Source organism: Hyla sarda, chromosome 13 (genome assembly GCF_029499605.1).
Source record: "Hyla sarda isolate aHylSar1 chromosome 13, aHylSar1.hap1, whole genome shotgun sequence".
Taxonomy (NCBI): domain Eukaryota; kingdom Metazoa; phylum Chordata; class Amphibia; order Anura; family Hylidae; genus Hyla; species Hyla sarda.
In genome coordinates this window covers 8,418,118-8,444,254 of record NC_079201.1, presented here as the reverse complement: position 1 = coordinate 8,444,254, position 26,137 = coordinate 8,418,118, and the positions used below count along the sequence as shown (strand labels likewise).

General features: G+C 45.4%; 1 protein-coding gene across 5 annotated transcripts in view; it reads left to right on the top strand.

The window, feature by feature from the left end:
• LOC130297721 (urotensin-2 receptor-like) overlaps positions 1–26,137 on the top strand; it is a 645,128-nt gene that overhangs the window by 462,616 nt on the left and 156,375 nt on the right. The gene's annotated exons all lie outside the window — the stretch shown is intronic.

Here is a 26,137-nt window from a genome sequence, read left to right as displayed (position 1 = left end):
TTAACCCCATAGATGCCGTGATCAGTTCTGATCACGGCATCTATGGTGTTTGCAGGGGGAGCGCTCTCCCCCTGCCCATCAACTGCGGCGCCGCGATAAAATAAGGGGGATCGGGGGTGTCCAAGACACCCTCGACCCCCCTTGAAGAGATAGCAGTGAGGTGGCAGGGTTGCCACCCCTCCTATCCCTGCTATTGATCGGCAGAGCGGCCGACCAATAGCAGACTGGGGGCGGGGGGGTTAAAGTTCGGTTCCCCCCGCTATGCCCGCCCATCGGTGTCCGGGCACAGCGGGGGGAACCGTGTAGTAGCGGCGGCAGCGGCGGTCACTTACCCGGCGGCGGTGGAGGTAAGTATGACGCCGCGTGTCCAGAGTCTGAGTGGTCTCTAAACTGTCGCCCTCCAGATGTTGCAAAACTACAACTCCCACCATGCCTTGACAGCTGTTTGCTGTGTTGGCATGCTGGGAGTTGTAGTTTTGCAAGATTTAGAGGGGTTCAGGCTAGAGATCACTGACAGTGGTCTCTAAACTGTAGCCCTCCAGATATTACAAAACTACAACTCCCAGCATGCTCAGACAGCAGTTTGCTGTCTTAGCATGCTGAGGTTTGTAGTTTTGCAACATCTGGAGGGCCACAGTTTAGAGACCACTGTCAGTGATCTCTAGCCTGAACCCCTCTAAATCTTGCAAAACTACAACTCCCAGCATTCAGGAACAGCAAATGGCTGTCTCGGCATGCTGGGAGTTGTACTTGCGTGCCTCCAGCTGTTGCATAACTACATCTCCCAGCATTCCCTTTGGCAATCAGTACATGCTGAAAGTTGTAGTTCTGCAACAGCTGGAGGCACACTGGTTGTGAAATACCGAGTTAGGTAATAGGTTCTATTACCTAACTCAGTATTTTCCAACCAGTGTGCCTCCAGCTGTTGCAAAACTACAACTCCCAGCATGCACGTTCTGTCAGTGCATGCTGGGAGTTATAGTTTTGACCCCCCCCCCCCCCCTTTCCCATATGAATGTACAGGTTACATTCACACTGGCGGCGGATTACAGTGAATTCCCTGCTTCAGGTTTGAGCTGCAGCAGCCGCAGCTCAAACTCCTAGCGGGAGACTCAGTGTAATCCGCCGTCAGTGTGAATGTAACCTAAAAACACTACACTACACTAACATAAAATAAAGAGTAAAACACTACATATACACACGTACACTGCCCCCCCACCACCCCTTCCCCCCCAATAAAAAACATATCCTACAGCAGTGTTTCCAAAACGGAGCCTCCAGCTGTTGCAAAACAAAAACTCCCAGCATTTCCGGACAGCCATTGACTGTTCAAGCATGCTGGGAGTTTAGCAACAGCTGGAGGCACCCTGTTTGAGAATCACTGGTGTAAAATACCCCTATGTCCACCCCTATGCAAATCCCTAATTTAGGCCTCAAATGCGCATGGCGCTCTCACTTTGGAGCCCCGTCGTATTTCAAGGCAACAGTTTAGGGCCACATATGGGGTATCGCCGTACTCGGGAGAAATTGCCTAACAAATTTTGGGGGTCTTTTTCTCCTTTTACTCCTTATGAAAAGGTAAAGTTGGGGTCTACACCAGCATGTTAGTGTAAAAAAAAAAACATTTTTGTACACTAACATACTGGTGTTGCCCCATACTTTAAAATTTCACAAGCGGTAAAAGAAAAAAAGCCTCCAAAATTTGTAACGCAATGTCTCCTGAGGACGGAGATACCCCATATGTGGGTGCAAAGTGTTCTGGGGACGCACAACAAGGCTCAGAAGGGAGAGTGCACCATGTAAATTTGAGGTCTAAATTGGTGATTTGCACAGGGGTGGCTGATTTTACAGCGGTTCTGACATAAGTGCAAAACAATAAATACCCACATGTGACCCCATTTTGGAAACTACACCCCTCACGGAATGTAACAAGGGGTACAGTGAGCATTTACGCCCCACAGGTGTCTGACAGATCTTTGAAACAGGGGTCTGTGAAAATGAAAAATACAATTTTTAATTTGCACAGCCCACTGTTCCAAAGATCCGTCAAATGCCAGTGGGGTGTAAATTCTCCCTGCACCCCTTATTACCTTCCGTGAGGGGTGTAGTTTTAAAAATGGGGTCACATGTGGGGGGTCCACTGTTCTGGCACCACGGGGGGCTTTGGAAATGCACATGGCCAAATTCTCTCTCCAAAAGCTCAATGATGCTCCTTCTCTTCTGAGCATTGTAGTTCGCCCCCAGTGCACTTCACTTCCACTTATTGGGTATTTCCATACTCAGAAGAGATGGGGTTACAAATTTTGGGGGGTATTTTCTGCTATTATCCCTTGTAAAAATGTAAAATTTGGGGGAAACAAGCATTTTAGTGTAAAAAAAATATATATTTTTTTACATATGCAAAAGTCGTGAAACACCTGTGGGGTATTAAGGTTCACTTTACCCCTTGTTACGTTCCCCAAGGGGTCTAGTTTCCAAAATGGTATGCCATGTGTTTTTTTTTTCTGTCCTGGCACCATAGGTGCTTCCTAAATGCGGCATGCCCCCAGAGCAAAATTTGCTTCCAAAAAGCCAAATGTGACTCCTTCTCTTCTGAGACCTGTAGTGCGCCAGCAGAGCACTTTTCATCCCCATATTGGGTGTTTTCTGAATCGGGAGAAATTGTGCTTCAAATTTTGGGGGGTATTTTCTGCTATTACCTTTTTTAAAAATGTAAAATTTTTGCTAAACCAAGCATTTTTGGTAAAAAAAAAAATCTTTTTTTTTACATATGCAAAAGTCGTGAAACACCTGTGGGGTATTAAGGTTCACTTTATCCCTTGTTACGTTCCTCAAGGAGTCTAGTTTCCAAAATGGTATGCCATGTCGTTTTTTTTGCTGTCCTGGCACCATAGGGGCTTCCTAAATGCGACATGCCCCCCGAGCAAAATTTGCTCTCAAAAAGCCAAATATGACTCCTTCTCTTCTGAGCACTGTAGTTCGCTCGTAATGCACTTCAGGTCAACTTATGGGGTACCTCCATACTCAGAAGAGATGGGGTTACAAATTTTGGGGGGTATTTTCTGCTATTAACCCTTGCAAAAATGTGAAATTTGGGGGGGAAACACACATTTTAGTGAAAAATTATTATTATTTTTTTACATATGCAAAAGTCATGAAACACCTGTGGGGTATTAAGGCTCACTTAATTCCTTTTTACGTTCCTCAAGGGGTCTAGTTTCCAAAATGGTATGCCATGTTTTTTTTATTTGCTGTTTTGGCACCATAGGGGCTTCCTAAATGCAACATGCCCCCAAAAAACCATTTCAGAAAAACATACTCTCCAAAATCCCCTTGTCGCTCCTTCGCTTCTGAGCCCTCTACTGCGCCCGCCGAACAATTTACATAGACATATGAGGTATGTGCTTACTCGAGAGAAATTGGGCTATGAATTCAAGTATAAATTTTATCCTTTTACCCCTTGTAAAAATTCAACAATTGGGTCTACAAGAACATGCAAGTGTAAAAAATGAAGATTTTGAATTTTCTCCTTCACTTTGCTGCTTTTCCTGTGAAACACCTAAAGGGTTAAAACACTTACTGAATGTCATTTTGAATACTTTGGGGGGTGCAGTTTTTGTAATGGGGTCATTTATGGGGTATTTCTAATATGAAGACCCTTCAAATCCACTTCAAACCTGAACTGGTCCATGAAAAATAGCGAGTTTGAAAATTTTGTGAAAAATTGTAAAATTGCTGCTGAACTTTGAAGCCCTCTGGTGTCTTCCAAAAGTAAACACTTGTCAATTTTATGATGAAAATATAAAGTAGACATATTGTATATGTGAATCCCAAAAAAATAATATTTGGAATATCCATTTTCCTTACAAACAGAGAGCTTCAAAGTTAGAAAAATGCTAAATTTTCAATTTTTTCATCAAATTTGGGGATTTTTCACCAAGAAAGGATGCAAGTTACCACAAAAATTTACCACTATGTTAAAGTAGAATATGTCACGAAAAAAACAGTCTCGGAATCAGATTGATAAGTAAAAGCATTCCAGAGTTATTAATGTTTAACCCCTTAAGGACCAAGGACGTACCGGTACGTCCTTGGTCCTGCTCTTCTGATATAACGCGGGGTTACACAGTAACCCCGCGTCATATCATGGCGGGCCCGGCGTCATAGTGAAGCCGGGACCCGCCTCTAATAGCGCGCAGCGCCGATCGTGGCGCCGCGTGCTATTAACCCTTTAGCCGCGCGCTCAAAGCTGAGCCGCGCGGCTAAAAGTGAAAGTGAAAGTTCCCGGCTAGCTCAGTCGGGCTGTTCGGGATAGCCGCGGCTAATCGCGGCATCCCGAACAGCTGACAGGACAGCGGGAGGGCCCCTACCTGCCTCCTCGCTGTCCGATCGCCGAATGACTGCTCAGTGCCTGAGATCCAGGCATGAGCAGTCATCCGGCAGAATCGTTGATCACTGGTTTCTTATGAGAAACCAGTGATCAACATAGAAGATCAGTGTGTGCAGTGTTATAGGTCCCTATGGGAGCTATAACACTGCAAAAAAAAAGTGAAAAAAAAAAGTGAATAAAGATCATTTAACTCCTCCCCTATTAAAAGTTTGAATCACCCCCCTTTTCCAATAAAAAAAAAAACACAGTGTAAATAAAAATAAAAATAAACATATGTGGTATCACCGCGTGCGGAAATGTCCGAATTATAAAAATATATAATTAATTAAACCGCTCGGTCAATGGCGTGCGCGCAAAAAAATTCCAAAGTCCAAAATAGTGCATTTTTGGTCACTTTTTATATCATTTAAAAATGAATAAATCAATAAGTCCTATCAATGCAAAAATGGTACCGTTAAAAACTTCAGATCACGGCGCAAAAAATGAGCCCTCATACCGCCCCATACACGGAAAAATAAAAAAGTTATAGGGGTCAGAAGATGACAATTTTAAACGTATTAATTTTCCTGCATGTAGTTATGATTTTTTCCAGAAGTCCGACAAAATCAAACGTGTATAAGTAGGGTATCATTTTAATCGTATGGACCTACAGAATACATATCAGGTGTCATTTTTACCGAAAAATGTACTACGTAGAAATGGAAGCCCCCAAAAGTTACAAAACAGCGTTTTTTTTTCAATTTTGTCGCACAATGATTTTTTTTCCCGCTTCACCATAGATTTTTGGGCAAAATGACTGACGTCATTACAAAGTAGAATTGGTGGCGCAAAAAATAAGCCATCATATGGATTTTTAGGTGTAAATTTGAAAGAGTTATGATTTTTTAAAGGCAAGGAGCAAAAAACGAAAATGCAAAAACGGAAAAACCTCCGGTCCTTAAGGGGTTAAAGTGACAGTGGTCAGATGTGCAAAAAAGGGCTGCGTCCTAGAGGTGAAAATGGGCTGTGTCCTTAAGGGGTTAATACCCCACATGTGTTTCGCGACTTTTGCCTATGTTAAAAAAAAATAAAAAATTTTCACTAAAATGTGTGTTTCCCCCCAAATTTCACATTTTTGCAAGGGTTAATAGCAGAAAATACCCCACAAAATTTGTAACCCCATCTCTTCTGAGTATGGAGGTACCCCATAAGTTGACCTGAAGCGCACTACGGGCGAACTACAATGCTCAGAAGAGAAGGAGTCCTATTTGGCTTTTTGAGAGCAAATTTTGCTCGGGGGGCATGTCGCATTTTGGAAGCCCCTATAGTGCCAGGACAGCAAAAAAAAAAAACACATGGCATACCATTTTGTAAACTAGACCCCTTGAGGAACGTAACAAAGAATAAAGTGAGCCTTAATACCCCACAGGTGTTTCACGACTTTTTGCCTATGTTAAAAAAAAAAAATGTCACCAAAATGTGTGTTTCCCCCCAAATTTCAAATTTTTTCAAGGGTTAATAGCAGAAAATACCCCCCAAAATTTGTAACCCCATCTCTTCTGAGTATGGAAGTACCCCATAAGTTGACCTGAAGTGCACTACGGGCGAACTACAATGCTCAGAAGAGAAGGAGTCATATTTTGCTCGGGGGGCATGTCGCATTTAGGAAGCCCCTATGGTGCCAGGACAGCAAAAAAAAAAAAAACACATGCCGTACCATTTTGGAAACTAGACCCCTTGAGGAACACAACAAGGAATAAAGTGAGCCTTAATACCCCACAGGGGTTTCACGTTGCATATGTAAAAAAAATAAAAATAATTTTCACTAAAATGTGTTTCCCCCCAAATTTCACATTTTAGCAAGGGTTAATAGCAGAAAACACCCCCCAAAATTTGTAACCCCATCTCTTCTGAGTATGGAGGTACCCCATAAGTGGATGTCAAGTGCACTGCAGGAGCGCCACAATGCTCAGAAGAGAAGGAGTCACATTTGCAAACTTTGCTGAAATGGGGGGGACATGTCGCATTTAGGAAGGCCCTATGGTGCCAGGACAGCAAAAAAGCCCCCACATGGCATACCATTTTGGAAACTAGACCCCTTGAGGAACATAGCAAGGGGTAAAGTAAGCCTTAATACCCCACAAGGGTTTCACGACTTTTGCATAGGTAAAAAAAATTATTTTTTTTTCACTAAAATGTGGGTTTTCCCCAAAATTTCACATTTTTACAAGGGTTAATAGCAGAAAAGACCCCCCAAAATTTGTAAATACATTTCTTTGGAGTAAGGACATACCTTATTTTTGGATGATTTTGGCTCCGCGGGTGCACACCAGGTCTTAGAGTGGGAGGTCAGTCAGGGGCCTTGAGCTTTTCATAGCAGCCAGGATGTGGGACCCCCCCCTCAAGGAGCGTTAATGGGGGGGGGGAGCACTGAGCCCTAAAATAGGGGAACACTATGGGGGACAACAGGCCGTAACTGGGGTAGACAGGTGGGGTACAGAGGCCCGTAATATGGGGTACAGTGGGGCCGAAAATTATAAAACATAATAAAACAGGATATGTTCCCAGAATGATGACCCAGAGCATAGCCAAAACAAAAAAAAATATGCCCGCCCCAAACCCTATGCTCTGAGTCATCATTTGGGAATGTGGTGTGTGTCCGTCCCTAACGTGTTGCCTGAAATGCGCACCCCGCTCAGGTGGAGAGAGAGCGATGCGCATTTGAGGCAACATAAAAAAGTCCCCGATGATAGTGACTCAGTGACCCATTTTTGAAAAACACCCCAGAGGTATTTTTTTTTTCAGGTTTTTTTGGTCAATTTAGTGATTTATGGGGTTTATATTTTGGAATGTACTCTGGACTTGGTCCAAACTCCAGACCCTTGGGAAGTCCGGCCTGCTCTTTCCCGGTCGCCAAAGATCAGGAACCTTAGGACTTCTTCTTGATACTGGAGGAATGTCCCTGTGTTGCCAGCGTACTGGGATAGTACAAAAGTGTTGTACATGGCAACCTGTACCAAGTAGACCGCAAATTTTTTGTACCATACCCATGTTTTCCGCATGGCGTTATATGGCTGGAGGACTTGATCTGAGAGATCAACTCCCACCATAGACCGATTGTAGTCCAGAATACAATCGGGCTTAAGGACCGGTCCCACGGTACCTCGCACAGGGACAGGGGTGCTGCCATTCCCATGAATAGTGGTCAGCATAAGGACATCCCTCTTATCCTTATACTTCACCAACAACAGGTTATCATGGGTCAGGGCACGGGACTCACCATTGGGGATAGGCGTTTGGACCAAATTTAGAGGGAGGCCTCTCTGGTTTTTCCGCACAGTCCCACAAGCGGACGTGGATCTGGCGGAAAGGGATTTGAACAGAGGGATGCTGGTATAAAAGTTATGGAAACCCTTATCCAGCAATGGGTGCATAAGGTCCCAAACAATTTTCCCGCTAACACCCAGAGTGGGGAAACAATCTGGGGGTTCAATACGGGAATCTCGTCCCTCATATACTCTAAACCTGCAAGTGTACCCGGAGGTACTCTCGCAGAGTTTATAGAGCTTCACGCCATACCGCGCCCGCTTTGAGGGAATATACTGGCGGAAGATGAGTCTCCCCTTAAAACTGATGAGAGACTCATCTACCGAGAGGTCCTTGAGCGGTACGTAGACCTCCAAAAATTTGGCCCCAAAGTGATCGATGACCGGCCTCACTTTGTAAAGCCGGTCATGGGCGGGATACCTCGGTGCTTACATGCCGCATTATCTGCATAATGCAGGCATTTCCGAATGGCCTCGAACCGCTTCCATGTCATCGCCATACTGTAAAGCGGGGTCTGATAGAGGACATCCCTGCTCGAGTAATGACGAGCACTTGGTTTTTTGTCCAGGCCCATATGCAGCGTGAGGCCCCAAAATGTCCTCATTTCCACTGCATCAATGGCGCACCCCATTCATTGGACCTGGCCAAAAAGGAATCGGGGTGGTCGGCAATGAACTGCTGGGCATACAAGTTCGTTTGCTCCACCATGTGATTGACTAGGCTGTCACTGAATTTTTTTTTTTTAAAGTCCAGATCAGTGAAGCCAGCATGGTCAATCCTGATTCCTGAGTCACCAACAAACTCAGGAATCCGTGGCTGATAATCCTCTGGGGGGCTCCAAACAGGGTCATCGGAAGGGGGCTCCGATGCACTTGTCTGTGGAACCGGACTCCTATTACGAGCGGCATTGCCACTCGTACTAGTGTCGGCCACTGGGTCACTCTCATGGGGGGTGCATGGCCTCGCCTGGCGGCATCTCCACCGCCATACAGGGTACTCATCATCACTACTAGATGATGAGGAGGGCGAGGAAGGACACAAAAAAGTAGGATCTTCCTCGTCCTCACTGGCAGATTCGGAATCGGAGGCTAAAAAAGCGTAAGCCTCTGCTGCCGAAAATGCCCGGCGGCCCATCGCCTTTTTTCTACGGTGGCGGGGGGGGGGGGCAGTTGCGGGGGGGGGGGAGGGGGGGGTGTGCAGGGGGGGGGTGTCAAAGTATGTACTGTGTGGTGCTTGGTGTAAAAAGTGTATAACAGTAATAGGAAAAAAAGAAAAGCTGCGCCAAAAAAAAAGGGGTGGCAAACGCAGCTCCATGAACCCCTAATAGGAACCGGGGTAAGGGATTAGACCCTAATATCACCCTGGGGGACCTATTAGGGGGTTGGGGGGGGGGGGTTATAAAAAAAAAAAAAAGCTGCGGCCCCCAAAAAAAGGGAATGGCGCACGCAGCTCCCTGAACCCCTAATAGGACCCGGGGTCAGGGATCAGACCCTAATAGGACCCTGGGGACCTATTAGGTGGTCGGAGGGGGGGTACTTTTATTTTTTTTACTTTTTTTTTTACTTTTATTTAACAGATTTTTTTACTTTTATTTAACTGATGGGGTACTTTTATTTTTTTTACTTTTTTTTTTACTTTTATTTAACTGAGTGATTTTGCAAGCGATCTCTGGCGATCGCCGACATGCGGGGGTCCCGGGACCCCCCTCGGCATTTGCACGGCATGCCTGCTGAAGGATATCAGCAGACATGCCGTTCCGATCTCTGCCCGGTGCGCGGCAAGGACCGGAATACGCCAGGACGTCAGGGGACGTCCTGGGTCCTTAAAGCCCAGGGTGTCAGGACATCCCCTGACGTCCTGGGTCCTCAAGGGGTTAAAGGGGTTATCCAGGAAAAACTTTTTTTTATATATATCAACTGGCTCCAGAAAGTTAAACAGATTTGTAAATTACTTCTATTAAAAAATCTTTCAGTACTTATGAGCTGCTGAAGTTGAATTGTTCTTTTCTGTCTAAGTGCTCTCTGATGACACGTGTCTCGGGAGCTGTCCAGAGTAGAAGCAAATTCCCATAGGAACTGCACAGAGCAGAATAGGTTTGCTATGGGAATTTGCTTCTACTCTGGACAGCTCCCGAGACACGTGTTATCAGAGAGCAGACAGAAAAGAACACTCAACTTCAGCAGCTGATAATTATTGGAATGATTAAGATTTTTTAATAGAAGTAATTTACAAATCTGTTTAACTTTCTGGAGCCAGTTGATCTTAAAAAAAAAAGTTTTTTCCTGGAATACCCCTTTAACCCCTTCACGACGAGCGGCGTACATGTACGGCGCCGCGAAGTGTCACTTGGCACGTAGCGGTGATCGGGCCGGGATGACTGCTGTTATCTAAATGTCAATTCAGACCTGCGATCTGCGCGATTCCGGGTCATACGGGTCATCTGGTGACCCGGTGACCTGGAAAATAAGAGGGATCGGGGGTGTCCGAGACACCCTCGATCCCCCTGAAGGGATAGGAGTTTGGTGGCAGGGGTGCCACCCCTCCTATCCCTGCTATTGGTCGGCTGAGCGACCGACCGATAGCAGACTGGGGAGGGGGGGGGGGGGTGTTAAAGTTCGGTTCCCCCGCTTTGCCCACCTATCGGTGTCCGGGCAAAACGGGGGAACAGTCCAGGTAAGGTCGGCGCCAAAGGTCCCTTACCTGGATCCCCGTTCGCGATCCACCCCCACGTGCGGCGGCGGCGGCAGCAATACTTCCGGGTCCTGCTAGGTGAGTTGTTGCCTAGCAACATCCGGAGGGCCACAGTTTACAGTGGTCTCAAAACCGTGGCCCTCCAGATGTTGCAAAACTACAACTCCCAGCATGCCCAGACAGCTGTTTGCTGTGTGGGCATGCTGGGACTTGTAGTTTTGCAATATTTAGAGGGGTTTAGGTTGTAGATCCCTAAGTGGTCTCAAACTGTAGCCCTCCAGATGTTGCAAAACTACAACTCTCAGCATGCCCAGACAGCAGTTTGCTGTATGGGCATGCTGAGAGTTGTAGTTTTTCAACATCTGGAGGGCCACAGTTTTGAGACCACTGGACAGTGATTTACAACCTGAACCCCTCTAAATCTTGCAAAACTACAACTCCCAGCATTCACGAACAGCATAAGGCTGTCTTGGCATGCTGGGAGTTGTACTTGCGTGCCTCCAGCCATTGCATAACTACATCTCCCAGCATGCCCTTCCGCAATCAGTACATGCTGGGAGTTGTAGTTTTGCAACAGCTGGAGGCACACTGTTTGGAAAATACTGAGTTAGGTCATAGAACCTAACTCAAGGTTTTCCAGCCAGTGTGCCTCCAGCTGTTGCAAAACTACAACTCCCAGCATGCATGATCTGTCAGTGCATGCTGGGAGTTGTAGTTTTGACCCCCCCTCCCATGTGAATGTACAGGCTACATTCACACTGGCGGCAGATTACAGTGAGTTCTCCGCTACAAATTTTAGCTGCGGCAAATTTTCCGCCGCAGCTCAAACTCCTAGCGGGAGACTCAGTGTAATCCGCCGTCAGTGTGAATGTAACCTAAAAACACTACACTACACTAACATAAAATAAAGAGTAAAACACTACATATACACACGTACACTGCCCCCCCACCACAAAGTGCTTGGGGGCGCACAACAAGGCCCAGAAAGGAGAGTGCGCCATGTACATTTGAGGTGATTTGCACAGGGGTGGCTGATTGTTACAGCGGTTCTGACAAACGCAAAAAAAAACACGCCCACATGTGACCCCATTTTGGAAACTACACCCCTCACGGAATGTAATGAGGGGTGCAGTGAGAATTTACACCCCACAGGTGTCTGACGGATCTTTGGAACAGTGGTCCGTGAAAATGAAAAATTTTGCACAGCCCACTGTTCCAAAGATCTGTCAGACACCAGTGGGGGGGTAAATGCTCACTGTACCCCTCATTACATTCTGTGAGGGGTCTTGTTTCCAAAATGGTATGCCATGTGGGTTTTTTTCTGCTGTCCTGGCACCATAGGGGCTTCCTAAATGCAACATGCCCCCCGAGCAAAATTTGCTCTCAAAAAGCCAAATATGACGCCTTCTCTTCTGAGCATTGTAGTTCGCCCGCAGTGCACTTCAGGTCCACTTATGGGGTACTTCCATACTCAGAAGAGATGGGGTTACAAATTTTGGGGGGTCTTTTCTGCTATTAACCCTTGCAAAAATTTGAAATTTGGGGGGAAACCCACATTTTAGTGAAAAAAAATATTATTTTTTTTTACATATGCAAAAGTCGTGAAACACCTGTGGGATATTCAGGCTTACTTTATCCCTTGTTACGTTCCTCAAGGGGTCTAGTTTCCAAAATGGTATGCCATGTGTTTTTTTTTTGCTGTCCTGGCACCATAGGGGCTTCCTATTGAGGGGTCTTTTCTGCTATTAACCCTTTAAAAAATGTGAAATTTGGGGGAAAACCAACATTTTAGTGAAAATTTTTTTTTTTTTCACTATTAAGGCTCACTTTATTCCTTGTTATGTTCCTCAAGGGGTCTAGTTTCCAAAATGGTATGCCATGTGTTTTTTTTTGCTGTTCTGGCGCCATAGGGACTTCCTAAATGCAACATGCCCCCCAAAAACCATTTCAGAAAAACGTACTCTCTAAAATCCCCTTGTCGCTCCTTCGCTTCTGAGCCCTCTACTGCGCCCGCCGAACACTTTACATAGACATATGAGGTATGTCCTTACTCGAGAGAAATTGGGTTACACATACAAGTTTACATTTTCTCCTTTTACCCCTTGTAAAAATTCCAAAATTGGGTCTACAAGAACATGCGAGTGTAAAAAATGAAGATTTTGAATTTTCTCCTTCACTTTGCTGCTTTTCCTGTGAAACACCTAAAGGGTTAAAACATTTACTGAATGTCATTTTGAATACTTTGGGGGGTGTAGTTTTTTATAATGGGGTCATTTGCGGGATATTTCTAAGATGAAGACCCTTCAAATCCAATTCAAACCTGAACTGGTCCCTGAAAAATTGTGAGTTTGAAAATTTTGTGAAAAATTGGAAAATTGCTGCTGAACTTTGAAGCCCTCTGGTGTCTTCCAAAAGTAAAAACACGTCAATTTTATGATGCAAACATAAAAAAGACATATTGTATATGTGAATCCAAAAAAGAAATTATTTGGAATATCCATTTTCCTTACAAGCAGAGAGCTTCAAAGTTAGAAAAATGCAAAATGTTAAATTTTTTCATCAAATTTTGGGATTTTTCACCAAGAAAGGATGCAAGTTACCACAAAAATTTACCACTATGTTAAAGTAGAATATGTCACGAAAAAACTGTCTCAGAATCAGAATGATAAGTAAAAGCATTCCAGAGTTATTAATGTTTAAAGTGACAGTGGTCAGATGTTCAAAAAAGGGCTTCGTCCTAGAGGTGAAAATGGGCTCCGTCCTTAAGGGGTTAAGGATGTTGCAAAAAGGGGAGGAAAAAAATGTTTTAGGTTAAATTGAAAAAAATTGGGGGGGGGAAGGCTTCTTTTTTACGCCATTTACCATGCAGTCAAACTGACATGTTATCTTGATTTTTCAGGTAAGTACAATTACAACAATACCCAATTTGTATAGTTTCCGTCATGTTTAAAAAAAATTAAATAATTTTCAACCTTTTAGGGGGAAAAAATATTTAAATAGCCATTTCTTCTGACCCTTATAATTTAGATGCTGTGGCCACTTGACTGTGGCATCTAAGGGGTTTACCTGTTGGGATCAATGCGTTCTTTGACCATGGCCGTTGCTTTGGGAGCAGGGCTGTGTATATAGTCCTGCTTTCTAAGGCTAAGTTTCAACTAGGTTTTTTTGGGGGAAATGCCAATAAAAACGCCAATTCAACCAAAAAACGCTGTGGCCAGATTTTATCGGTAAATCAATGAGAAATCGCAAAATTCTTATTCCACTTGGCGTTTTTCACTTTGGTGTTCTTTTTTATCCTTTTGGCATTTTTTTCACTCCTTTTTGGCCTTTTTCAGTTCCTTGGGAATCGCAGCCTGTTGAGCCACTGGCGATTTTTTAGTCAAAATTGTGCTGTTTTTCTCCCATAGAAGTCCATGGGAGTGAACAAACGCCAAGAAAAACAATATGTGGGTTTTAACTTTGGCATTTTTGTAGGCGGATTTCATTCTTTTTTGGACTTTAGCGATCCAAAAAAGTGATGGAGATACCTTTTTTAATAAAATTTCGTTGGGTAATATTAAAAAAAATAAAATAAAAAAGATACCGTAGTGAAGGAAAAAATGAACCAGTAGTGAACCTAAAAATGTAGCCGCCAATAATAAAAATGTAGTGTGTGTGTTTTTCACATTTTTTTCTTTATGTTTTACATTTTTTTTGTTAGTACTACTACTCCCAGCATGGAACACACTGTTCCATGATAGGAATAGTAGTACCTACACTAATAGACAGATCGCCCGTTGCGATCCTTCTGTATAATGTATAGATGCAGCAGCCGCTCTTCTATGGTCCCCTGCACTGCCGTATATATACACCTATTCATATTTCCCACAGAGAGCTGTGATTGGCCAGATGGTTCCAGCCAATCACAACTCTGTGGGAAATATGAATAGGTGTATATATACGGCAGTGCAGGGGACCATAGGAGAGCGGCATCTATACATTATGCAGGTGGATCACAGCGGGTGTCAGGAGTGATACCCGCTGTGATCTTTCCTTAACTGCAGGTACTACTACTCCCAACATGGAGCACACTCTGCTCCATGCTGGGAGCTGTAGTACCTGCATTAATAGACGGATTGCAGCGAGTTTCAGAAGTCACACCCGCTGCGATCTGTCTATTAATGCAGATACTACAGCTCCCAGCATGGAGCAGAGTATGCTGCATGTTGGGAGTAGTAGTACTTGCAGTTAAGGACACATCACAGCAGATGTCACTACTGACATCCGCTGTGATCGTCCTGTCTATAGCAGAGATACAGAGTGGCTATATACAGCGCTCGCATCTCTGAACTATAACCTGGCCACTCACTCATTCATATTTTCCTCAGAGAGCGGTGATTGGCTGCAACCATCCGGCCAATCACCACTCTGGGCGGAAAATATGAATGAGTGATGTTCCATTCACATCACTGGCCGGAGTATAGTGCAGAGATGTGAGCGCTGTATAGAGCTGCATCTCTGCTATATAATGGACGATCGCATTGGGTGTCAGTCACACCCGGGGCGATATGTCTATTAGTACAGGTACTACTACTCCCATCATGGAACAGTCTGTTCCATGCTGGGAGTAGTAGTACTACCTAAAAATAGAGGGGGGAAAGTGAAACACACACACTTTATTAAACATTAATTAAAATTTAGTTATAAAAAATTAGGTTTCGTTAGATACATATTTTTCCATCACTACTGCATCCTTTTTTTTTTTGCTACCCAACAAATTTTTGGTACCAAAAAAAACGCCAAAGGTGCCAAAAATGCAATTTTCAAACAAATGAAAAAACGCCAGACGCAACACATTGCACTGGCGTTTTTCAGGCGTTTTTTTCAACCCAAAATACGCAGGACAAAAAAACAAGTAGAAACTTAGCCTAACAGAAACAGTGCCACACTTGTCCAAGGGACACATCAGGTATTACAGCTAATGATGTTAATAGAATTAACCTCTTCAGGATGCAGGGCGTATGCATACACCCTACATCCTGAGCCCGTGGGAATTTCAGTCCCTGCCGTTAGCAGGCATCCCGGCACATCACCGAGGGGGGTCCTGACCAGCGATTTTAGGCAATTCCAGGTCATACAGGTCTCCAGTGACCCAGAAAATAAGGGGGATTGGGGCTGTCCCACACAGTTCCCCCGCTCTGCCCACCCATGGGTGTCAGGGCAGAATGGGGGAACGGTGGAGCTCATCCGATCCAGGTCCAGGTGGCGGCAGCAATCCTGATGTCATGGTGACGGCGGCGCAGAACTTCAGCGGTGGCGATCTGGGCCCTTCAGATGTTGCAAAACTACAAATCCCAGCATGCCCAGACAGCAAATGTCTGTGTGGGCATGCTGGGATTTGTAGTTTTGCAACATCTGGGGGGCCACATTTTGGAGATCACTGTGCAGTGGTCTCTAAACTGTGGCCCTCCACATCTTGCAAAACTATAACTCCCAGCATGCCCACACAGCCATTTGCTGTCTGGATATGCTGGGATTTGTAGTTTTGCAACAGCTGGAGACACACTGTTTGGAAAACACTGATGTAATGTATATCTCATACTTTCATACCTTGGCTCCGGCTGTGTGTGCGACATCTTGTGGTAGAAATAAGGTAAGACACCTTAAGTGTTTATTTGGATTAGGGTGGCATCTAGTGGTTGAGCATAAAACTGCAGCAGCCTTTTTGTGACTAGTTCCATGTAGTATTTCATCCTATTTGACACATCATCTTATTATGGTTTATATTATCATTGTATCGTTCTTGTAAAATTACACATATTTATATTGTTTCAAGAATTTATGTACAGTTGTTCAATTGTTTCCATATATACTGTTCTTTATGAGCTTTATATATTACAAGTGGGGCCCCAGAACTGTTGACAGCAAGGTCAGCACCTTTTGACCTTTTGTCTCAGATCTGTAAAGTATGGGAGGAGATAGCCATGCTGCACTAGGCCTGGAATCCTACCTAGGTCCTATTATGAAAGGAGGGGACCTTGTCTATCTTACCCCCACCGGCAGAGCTGCTTTTTACTCCTTTAACTCCTGCATTTAAACTTATGACGTGTCTGAACATGTCTGGTTTAAACTACTTACCTGCAGCTTCCCACTTCATGCTGTCCTGGACTCCACTCTTGTGGTGTGTATGTGAATAGGATGTTTCTAGTCATATGGGCCCCAGAGCAAATCTTGGACCCCTCATGTGTCCCCTCTCAGTTTGTCCACTTCAGGGGCTTTCGTTACTCAAGCAGATAAAACTATAATACAGCTGAGACGCAAGTTATAAAGCATCATTAGAAGATTTCAACCTTGGTCTCCCACTTTCCTGTATCTCCTCCATAGTTACATAGTTACATAGTTAGTACGGTCGAAAAAAGACATATGTCCATCAAGTTCAACCAGGGAATTAAGGGGTAGGGGTGTGGCGCGATATTGGGGAAGGGATAGGATTTTATATTTCTTCATAAGCATTAATGTTATTTTGTTCCAGGAATGTATCTAATCCTGTTTTAAAGCTGTTAATTGTTCCTGCTGTGACCAGTTCCTGAGGTAGACTGTTCCATAAATTCACAGTCCTCACGGTAAAGAAGGCGTGTCGCCCCTTGAGACTAAACTTTTTCTTCTCCAGACGGAGGGAGTGCCCCCTCATCCTTTGGGGGGGTTTAACCTGGAACAGTTTTTCTCCATATTTTTTGTATGGCCCATTAATATACTTATATACGTTTATCATATCCCCCCTTAAACGTCTCTTCTCAAGACTAAACAATTGTAACTCCTTTAATCGCTCCTCATAGCTAAGATGATCTACAAGTCACCCAGATCCTTCTCTACCAGTGACTCTGCCAGTTTAATCCCCCCTAAGACATACAATGCATGCAGGTTATTAGTACCCAGATGCATAACTTTACATTTATCCACATTGAACCTCATTTGCCAAGTGGATGCCCAGACACTTAGTCTATCCAAGTCATCCTGTAACTTATGCACATCCTCTATAGACTGTACCGTGCTACACAGTTACATTACCAACCAGCTCTGCGTTGTTGGAAATGATCAGATCCAACAAGGCATAACTTCTTGTTGGGTCCTCCACAAACTGGCCCATAAAATTATCCTGCAATAAATTTAGGAATTGACGCCCCTTTGTAGTTTTAGCCAACCCCGGACCCCAATCTATATCTGGATAGTTAAAATCTCCCATTATTACCACTGTACCTGCCCGGGCGGCCCTCTCTATTTGTTTATGAAGCCGAACTTCTATCTCTTCAGTGATATTAGGGGGTCTGTAGATTACCCCAAATATTATTTTTACAGTATTTCCCTCCTTTTGTAATTCTACCCACAGTGATTCCACCTCCTCAAAATCATCACACACTATGGCATCGTTCACACTGACTTTCATACCACTTCTTACATACAGACAGACTCCACCACCTTTTCTGTTCATTCTATCCTTGCGAAACAATGTAAACCCCTGCAGATTGACAGCCCAGTCATGCGAGGAGTCCAGCCATGTCTCGGTGACCCCAACTATATCAATATGTTTCTCCAGTATCAAGGCCTCAAGCTCCCCCATTTTATTTGCTAGGCTTCTGGCATTTGTGAACATACACTTTACATTTCCATCCTTTATGTTATTGGGGTTAATGGGATTCAAGGGTGTAAGTTTTATTTTCCTATGAAGCTTATTCCTATTAACTATTCTAACCCCTCCCTCCGCTCCACCCCCAGGCACATTTATAATTCCCACCTCTCTATCTACACTATCTTCCCCCTCTTTGCTGTAGGTTCCCTCCCCCCAAGTCCCTAGTTTAAACACTCCTCCACCCTTCTAGCCATCTTCTCCCCAAGCAAAGCTGCACCCTCCCCATTGAGGTGCAGCCCGTCCCTACGGTAGAGCCGGTAACCGACAGCGAAGTCAGCCCAGTTCTCCATGAACCCAAACCCTTCCTTCCTACACCAGCTTCTGAGCCACTTGTTTACCTCCCTGATCTCCCGCTGCCTCTCTGGTGTGGCTCGTGGTACTTGTAGTATTTCAGAAAATACTACCTTGGAGTTCCTTGCCTTAAGCTTGCGGCCTAAGTCCCTGAAATCATTTTTAAGGACACTCCACCTACCTCTTACTTTGTCATTGGTGCCAATATGTACCATGACTGCTGGGTCCTCTCCAGCCCCGCCCAGCAACCTGTCAACCCGATTACACACTGTTATGGGGATCTGTAGATGACACACTGTTATGGGGGATCTGTAGATGACACACTGTTATGGGGATCTGTAGATGACACACTTTTATGGGGGATCTGTAGATGAAATGCTGTTATGGGGGATCTGTAGATGACACACTGTTATGGGGGATCTGTAGATGACACACTGTTATGGGGATCTGTAGATGACACACTTTTATGGGGGATCTGTAGATGAAATGCTGCTATGGGGGATCTGTAGATGACACACTTTTATGGGGGATCTGTAGATCACACACTGTTATGGGGGGATCTGTAGATCACACACTGTTATGGGAGGATCTGTAGATGACACACTGTTATGGGGATCTGTAGATGACACATTGTTATGGGGGATCTGCAGATGACACACTGTTATGGGGATCTGTTAATGACACTGTTGTAAGGATCTGTAGATGACACACTGTTATGGGGATCAGTAGATGAAATGCTGCTATGGGGGATCTGTAGATGACACACTGTTATGGGGATCTGTAGATGACACACTGTTATGGAGGATCTGTAGATGACACACTGTTATGGAGGATCTGTAGATGACACACTGTTATGGGGATCTGTAGATTACACACTGTTATGGGGATATGTAAATGACACACTGTTATGGGGGATCTGTAGATGACACACTGTTATGGGGGATCTGTAGATGACACACTGTTATGGGGATCTGTAGATGACACACTGTTATGGGGGATCTGTAGATGAAATGCTGCTATGGGGGATCTGTAGATGACACACTGTTATGGGGGATCTGTAGATGACACACTGTTATGGGGGATCTGTAGATGACACACTGTTATGGGGGGATCTGTATATGACACACTGTTATGGGGGATCTGTAGATGACACACTGTTATGGGGGATCTGTAGATGACACACTGTTATGGGGGATCTGTAGATGACACACTGTTATGGGGGGATCTGTAGATGGCACACTTTTATGGGGGGATCTGTTGATGAAATGCTGCTATGGAGGATCTGTAGATGACACACTTTTATGGGGGATCTGTAGATGACACACTGTTATGGGGGATCTGTAGATGGCACACTTTTATGGGGGATCTGTAGATGAAATGCTGCTATGGAGGATCTGTAGATGACACACTTTTATGGGGGATCTGTAGATGAGACACTGTTATGGGGGATCTGTAGAAGACACACTGTTATGGGGGATCTGTAGATGACACACTGTTATGGGGGATCTGAAGATGAGACACTGTTATGGGGGATCTGAAGATGACTCACTGTTATGGGGGATCTGTAGATGACACACTGTTATGGGGGATCTGAAGATGACACACTGTTATGGGGGATCTGAAGATGACACACTGTTATGGGGGATCTGAAGATGACTCACTGTTATGGGGGGATCTCTAATACTACTACTAGTGCTGTTACTACTACTACCAGTATAAATACTAATATTTACTACCAATACTTCTACTACAAACACTGCTACTACTAATGCTGTTACTACTACTACCAATACTTATGGTCGGATTCTTACCAAGAAGTGTGTGCGGCTTACCCTAACAAACATAAGCCTGATGTGTGCCCATCCGGCCGTATAGGTAAGCCTGAAGTAAGAAGTGGGCTACCCCTAAGAAACTATCTATGTATACTGAATAAAAAGAGGGAGTGGAGGGTGGGGGAACCGGAGCAGTCGGATCTTCCCCTGCCCCTGGGAGTGAGTATAAATACGCCTCCAGACTCCTCCCATAAATTAGATTAGCCTATACAGGCTAACCACCACTTATGGTCGGATTCTTACCAAGAAGTGTGTGCGGCTTACCCTAACAAACATAAGCCTGATGTGTGCCCATCCGGCCGTATAGGTAAGCCTGAAGTAAGAAGTGGGCAAAACACCAACTTGTAGGGAAAGTAATTTAATGAAAGTAACAATGCATTTTACACGTTAGCCAATACATTGAAAGCTCCGGCAATTTCAGCTCGTGGGTTCGGGACATACAGTTGGAAACAAGGCGAGTTCCACCGCCCCAGTCTTTTAATAATGTGAGCAGGAACACCATGCCTGGAAGCCGATGAAGCCGCCCCTATCCTAAATGAATGACCAGTGATGGTATCTGGGTTGATACCCGTACTGCACACCAAGATTCTAATGTGTTTGACGAAGTCTTTGGTAGTAAGTGCCAGAATCGGAAACGGGAGTAAAGGCGACTCGGGTGATTGTCCCCGGAGGGACTCTAGTAATAGACGTAGCACTCTCACCGGGCACCAAGGATTGTTGGTGGGGAAATATTCTACCCGGGCTTGTGTGACCTGTTGGGTTTTGGTGTGGTCTAACATAAGCTGGTATCCTGAGTCGGTGGGGACCAGATGTCTGATCAGGAGGAAATCTGACCCATAATTGGTTCGTGTAAATTCTCCTGGCCGGAGGAACCCATAAAAGCTTAAATACATTGCAGCCTTGATTACAAGGCTTCCCCCCAGACCAAATGGGTTATTGTCAAGAGTAATGCTAATCTGCTGGAAGGTAGTTACTGACAGTGGTGCTCTAGCTGCAGGTTTGGGCTTCTCAGACTTCAGAATGCCCTTCAAGGCTGCTTTGATGGCATGAGAACTGATAATGGACGGAGAACTGGGATGACTAAGTGAATGGAAATGCTGAACCCCAGCCAAATACAAACGGATGGAATTATGTGATAATTTTTTGGAAATGTGGCAAAAGTATACGAAGGATAGGATATACTGTATGCTGAAAGGTGAGGATGAAGGGTGTAACTGCTGGAAACTGAGGAAAGCCCTCCAGGCTGTTCTGTAAGATCTCGCCGTGGTCTTGGCGAGAGACTGATTGATCAGATTAATTTCTCCTGCATGCAGAATATTCAATCCAGCGTCAGAGTGTTGAAAGGAGGTGGCGTGGTAGCCGTCTGGTCCGCTTCTGGCATGAGTTGTCGGAACGCCTGGAAGTCAAAGCGTGATAAGGCATCAGCTGCTAGATTCTTTTTTCCCTCGATATGCACACATTCAATGTGAAAATTATCCATTAAAGCGGTGTGAGTCAGTTTCCTCAGAAAAGACATGATACTGAGTAGCTTGGATCTACCCTTACAGATGATATCCCTAGTAGCTGTATTGTCCGTGAAGAAAACGACTGTTTTTCCTCGCCAGAGATGACCCCAGGTTAGTGCTGCCGCAACTATGGGTATTATTTCCAGCAGGGCTGAGGTGGTAGAGAACTCTGGCCATTGGAGGGTTTCTGAAGGCCAAGCTTCCCACAACCAGTGGGACTTGAAAATGGCTGCATATCCACCTGAAGCTGCGGCATCAGATGTAACAATTGGAGAGAATTTGTCAGCCTTTGGAACGAACATGGCAACCCCGTTCCAATTTGCCAAATAATTGTCCCACATGATTAGGTCTGCCCGGGCCGCTTGATCAAGCATGACTGGAGAGTCAGGATCAGGGGCAGATGGCAACAGGGCCAGCAGTCTGGAGACGAATGCACGCCCTTGGGGAATGATTCTTACGGCGAAATTTAGCATTCCCAACAGACTCTGGAGCTGCTGACGATTGGTTACCATGGTCTGAGAGAACCTATGAAGGACTGAACGAATTCTATCCAATTTGTCTTGAGGCAGTCTGGCCTCTAACCTCATGGTGTCAAGGATGATGCCCAGAAAGGTGATTGAGGTTGACGGCCCTTCAACCTTCCTATCCGCCACAGGAACATTTAGGTTCCGGAACACTGAAAGAAGAGTTCTTAAATCCTTAGGCTCACTGGCAGGGGCTTCCAATAGCAGAAAATCGTCTAGATAATGCAACACGTACTCACATGACCAGTGGTTAATGAGGATCCATTCGAGGGCTGAGGCGAATGAGTCGAACAACCACGGGCTGCTTTTGGCCCCGAAGGTCAAACGAGTCGCAAAGTAATATAGACCGTTCCATTTAACGCCGTGCCAAGGCCAGAGGTCAGGTCGTATTGGCAGTAGCTTAAAAGCGTCAGAAATGTCGGCTTTAGACAGCCATGTGCCAGTCCCTAACTGTAAAATTCTCTGTATAGCGGCGTCAACTGATGTGTACTTTAATGTGACTTCCTCCGATGGTATGAGGGAATTGACGCTAGGTGTGCTGCAAGAATGAGGTGCCGACAAGTCATATATTAATCGGTATTTATTTGAGAATTTTCCGCACGCAACTCCTATCGGATTAATCCTCCATTGACTGAATGGCGTTCTATCAAAAGGGCCGATCACAAATTTTTTTAAGAACCTCTTGGTTGAGAAGCTCTGTCACTATCACTGGATGATTTTCTGCAGACTGCAGGTTCCTGCACTCATACGTGTCATGAGGTACACAAATCATGCCCGTGTCGAAGCCATGCCGAAACCCTTCGCAAAGAAAGTCAACAAAGCCCGGAGACGGATGATCACCTAAGTAGGATCGTAGCACTTGGTGATTAACCCCGCTTAGTCATGCGTCCGCCCCGGATCTTTTAGGACACTGACTTTTTGGATGGGCCCTATGGCAGATGGAGCAGATGTGCAAGAGCCTACACTGACTAAAGCGGCAGGCTGAAAGATTGAAATTATTGCATATCTGGGCGTTCCCAAGATAGTGAACTGGCCTACCCAATTTATCGACCGTAGGACCTGCTTGGCCCCTGACTGCCGCTCCTTCGGAAGCGGATGCGCCCTCAGTGGAAGCAGAACACCAATTGGTGGTGTGGGTAGAAGATTGGCATACCCCGCACAGCGGCGCCCTGAGCCCCGCAAAATGTCTACAAAACAATTCAGTGTCTAAGATTGCCCAATTGGTGCCCTGCTTGAACTGTGAAAGAGTAGCCGCTGCCTTGGCAGAAAAAGAACGGTGATAATCATAAAAAGAAAAACCACCATACTTATAACCAAGGTCGACCAGCTTGTGGAGATATTGATCTAGCTCGTCTCTCCTGCCAGGATGAGCAGAGCACAGAACATCCCTGAACAGCCCGAAGGCTAGAACAAATTCTGGAATGTTCAGCTTCCTGCTCAGCCTGGGGTCCCTGGCTTTCACTGTGACTGAAACCTCCCCGCAGGCAAATGTTTTGTTGTCGAGAACATCCTGCGAAGCAACCAGGAGAGATGCCAAATTTACGTCTCTTCCCTCCAAGATATCTCTCCTGATAGCTTCTGGAATAAAGTGTGCTGGGCTCAGGCTGACTAAAGGAGAGAACATACCTGGCATGTAGCTTGAGGGGGTCACTAAGGCTGGGACCACGGGGACTGAGGATACAGCTTGCGACTCAGGGGCCGGGGCTGGGACTGCCCCTACTGAGACTGCCACGCTTGACGTGCTTGCCCTCTGAGAGGTCTCACCAGGCCCGGTAGAACCTGATGAACCTGCAATCACCGTGGTAGTGCCTGGGCTGGATCTTGCCTCGAGGTTGGCCATTCTGTTTTGCATATCACGCATGGAAGTGGTTAAGGTGCCAAGGATAGTATGAATTTGAGCCAAAGTCACAGTATCCCTATCTGACTGTTCACCGGCCTCCGGGGTGCTATGTGAGCACAGGATCCTGTAAAGTTCTGCCTTCCTAGCCGTGGCTGGGAATGGGATCCCTTTGCGGCGAAGCTCCGCAATAATTTTAGGGACTGTCCAAGTCCTGAGGGACATGGCACTCCCTTGCGAAGAAGATCTAGCTGGTGAAGGAGGCACAGCTGTTCCTTCCATGGTTTCTGAGCACACAGACATCTCCTGAAAAACAATAACACCCATAAGCCTACCTGTCTACAAAAGAGGACGTAAGAGACAAACGTGAGGCGCGAGGATTGACAAGCAATCTGCCTCTAGAGGGTGCCCAGACAAGACAAGTGAACTAGCTAAGCCAGAGTACGAGGCACGAGGATTGACGAGGGCAACCCACCTCTACTGGCTCCTCCCCCTAGTCCCACCCACTAGCCTTAGTATATACTACCCAAATAACATGAGGCATCGAGGTTTGACCCGGCAAACCAACCTCTCAGAAAACGGTAGAAGAATTTGACACCACCGGGGTGATATATGGAAATGAGAAATCACCCTGAAGAACTAAACCCAACACGAGGTGAACCACAATCATCCTATAAGCTCCCAGAAAATACCTGATTCAGAACGGAATGTGGCGAGATGGAACCAGAGGATAATCTGTCTGAGGAAAACCATAAATCACAAAGCGTAATGAACCCGAACCAAAAATCCCCTGAATAAAATAAATACGTACTCAACTGACAAGATGAAGTAGTATCGTAAAGGATAATGGGTAATAAATACTACGTAATTCCCGCTGAAATGACATGAAGGTAGTGGACACCAAATTGATATAACATAGAAATTAAAGCAAACGTAACCTCAAGAAAACATGACCTGAAGCATATACTTGAACAAATACATACATAATGGATGGAATTGTGGGTAAGAATAATGACCCCCAGACGTAAAGGGAGGAGAAAAGGACCTGCAGGAGGAAGAGAGGGAAGAATGTACATACCAGCAACCATATATATAACTTACAACCTGATCCAGAGCAAAATGATAGTGAATATATGGATACTTCTTAAATAACTGGCTGCCATGACCCCTCTAGTTACAGAAAATCCCCCGGATGACAAGAGGGTGCCCCAAGATAAGCAGTGGCAGCATGCCCTCTGACAATAATGCTGCCTCTGCAACCATCTAACCTCACTGAACCCCTCCCCCCCCCCCCCCACACACACACAATTGGATCCCTGGGTGACCCTGCTAGATGCTCCTCAATGAGTTACACAACCAAATTGTGCCACGTGGGGCCCTGTGTATCGTGCGGCCGAGCTTGTGGTTGCCAAGCAACAGACTTTGTGCGGGACGCTCCCGTCTGCTAACCGAGCTGCCGGCTCTGACATCCTCTCCTCCCCCGTGTAGTAACGAGGTCCGTGGTGGTGCTGAGAGTCCCGGCCCCAGCCGGCCACCTACGGGGTGAGGGGAGTGAGAAAAGGAAACCATGGCGCAGATAGACTGCGCTCCTACCTGACCGCCGCCGGAAGAAGCGAATCAGCTGACCGGAAATGCAGAGTCGTCCAGGAACCAGAGGGAACCGGAGCAGTCGGATCTTCCCCTGCCCCTGGGAGTGAGTATAAATACGCCTCCAGACTCCTCCCATAAATTAGATTAGCCTATACAGGCTAACCACCACTACTACTACTATCAATATTACTACTTCTGTTCTGTTATTACACATCAAGGCAGGGTGGACTAATTACATATAGCTGAGGCCAGTGGGAGCTGTACACACAATTAACTACTACTACTACCAATACTTCTACTGCTGCTGTTGCTACTACTAGTATTACTACTACTACTCCTACTACTGGTCTCTAAGGTACAGTAGCTCTCAGTCCTCCCATCCCAGGATAGAAAGGAGAGCAGGGCCACAGCTTTATACTAGGGTCACTTCTTCCCTTGTTAGTCATGAATGTAGAATAGAGTGACCAGACCAATCTTTATAGGGTCAGGGCTCCATTTTCCCACT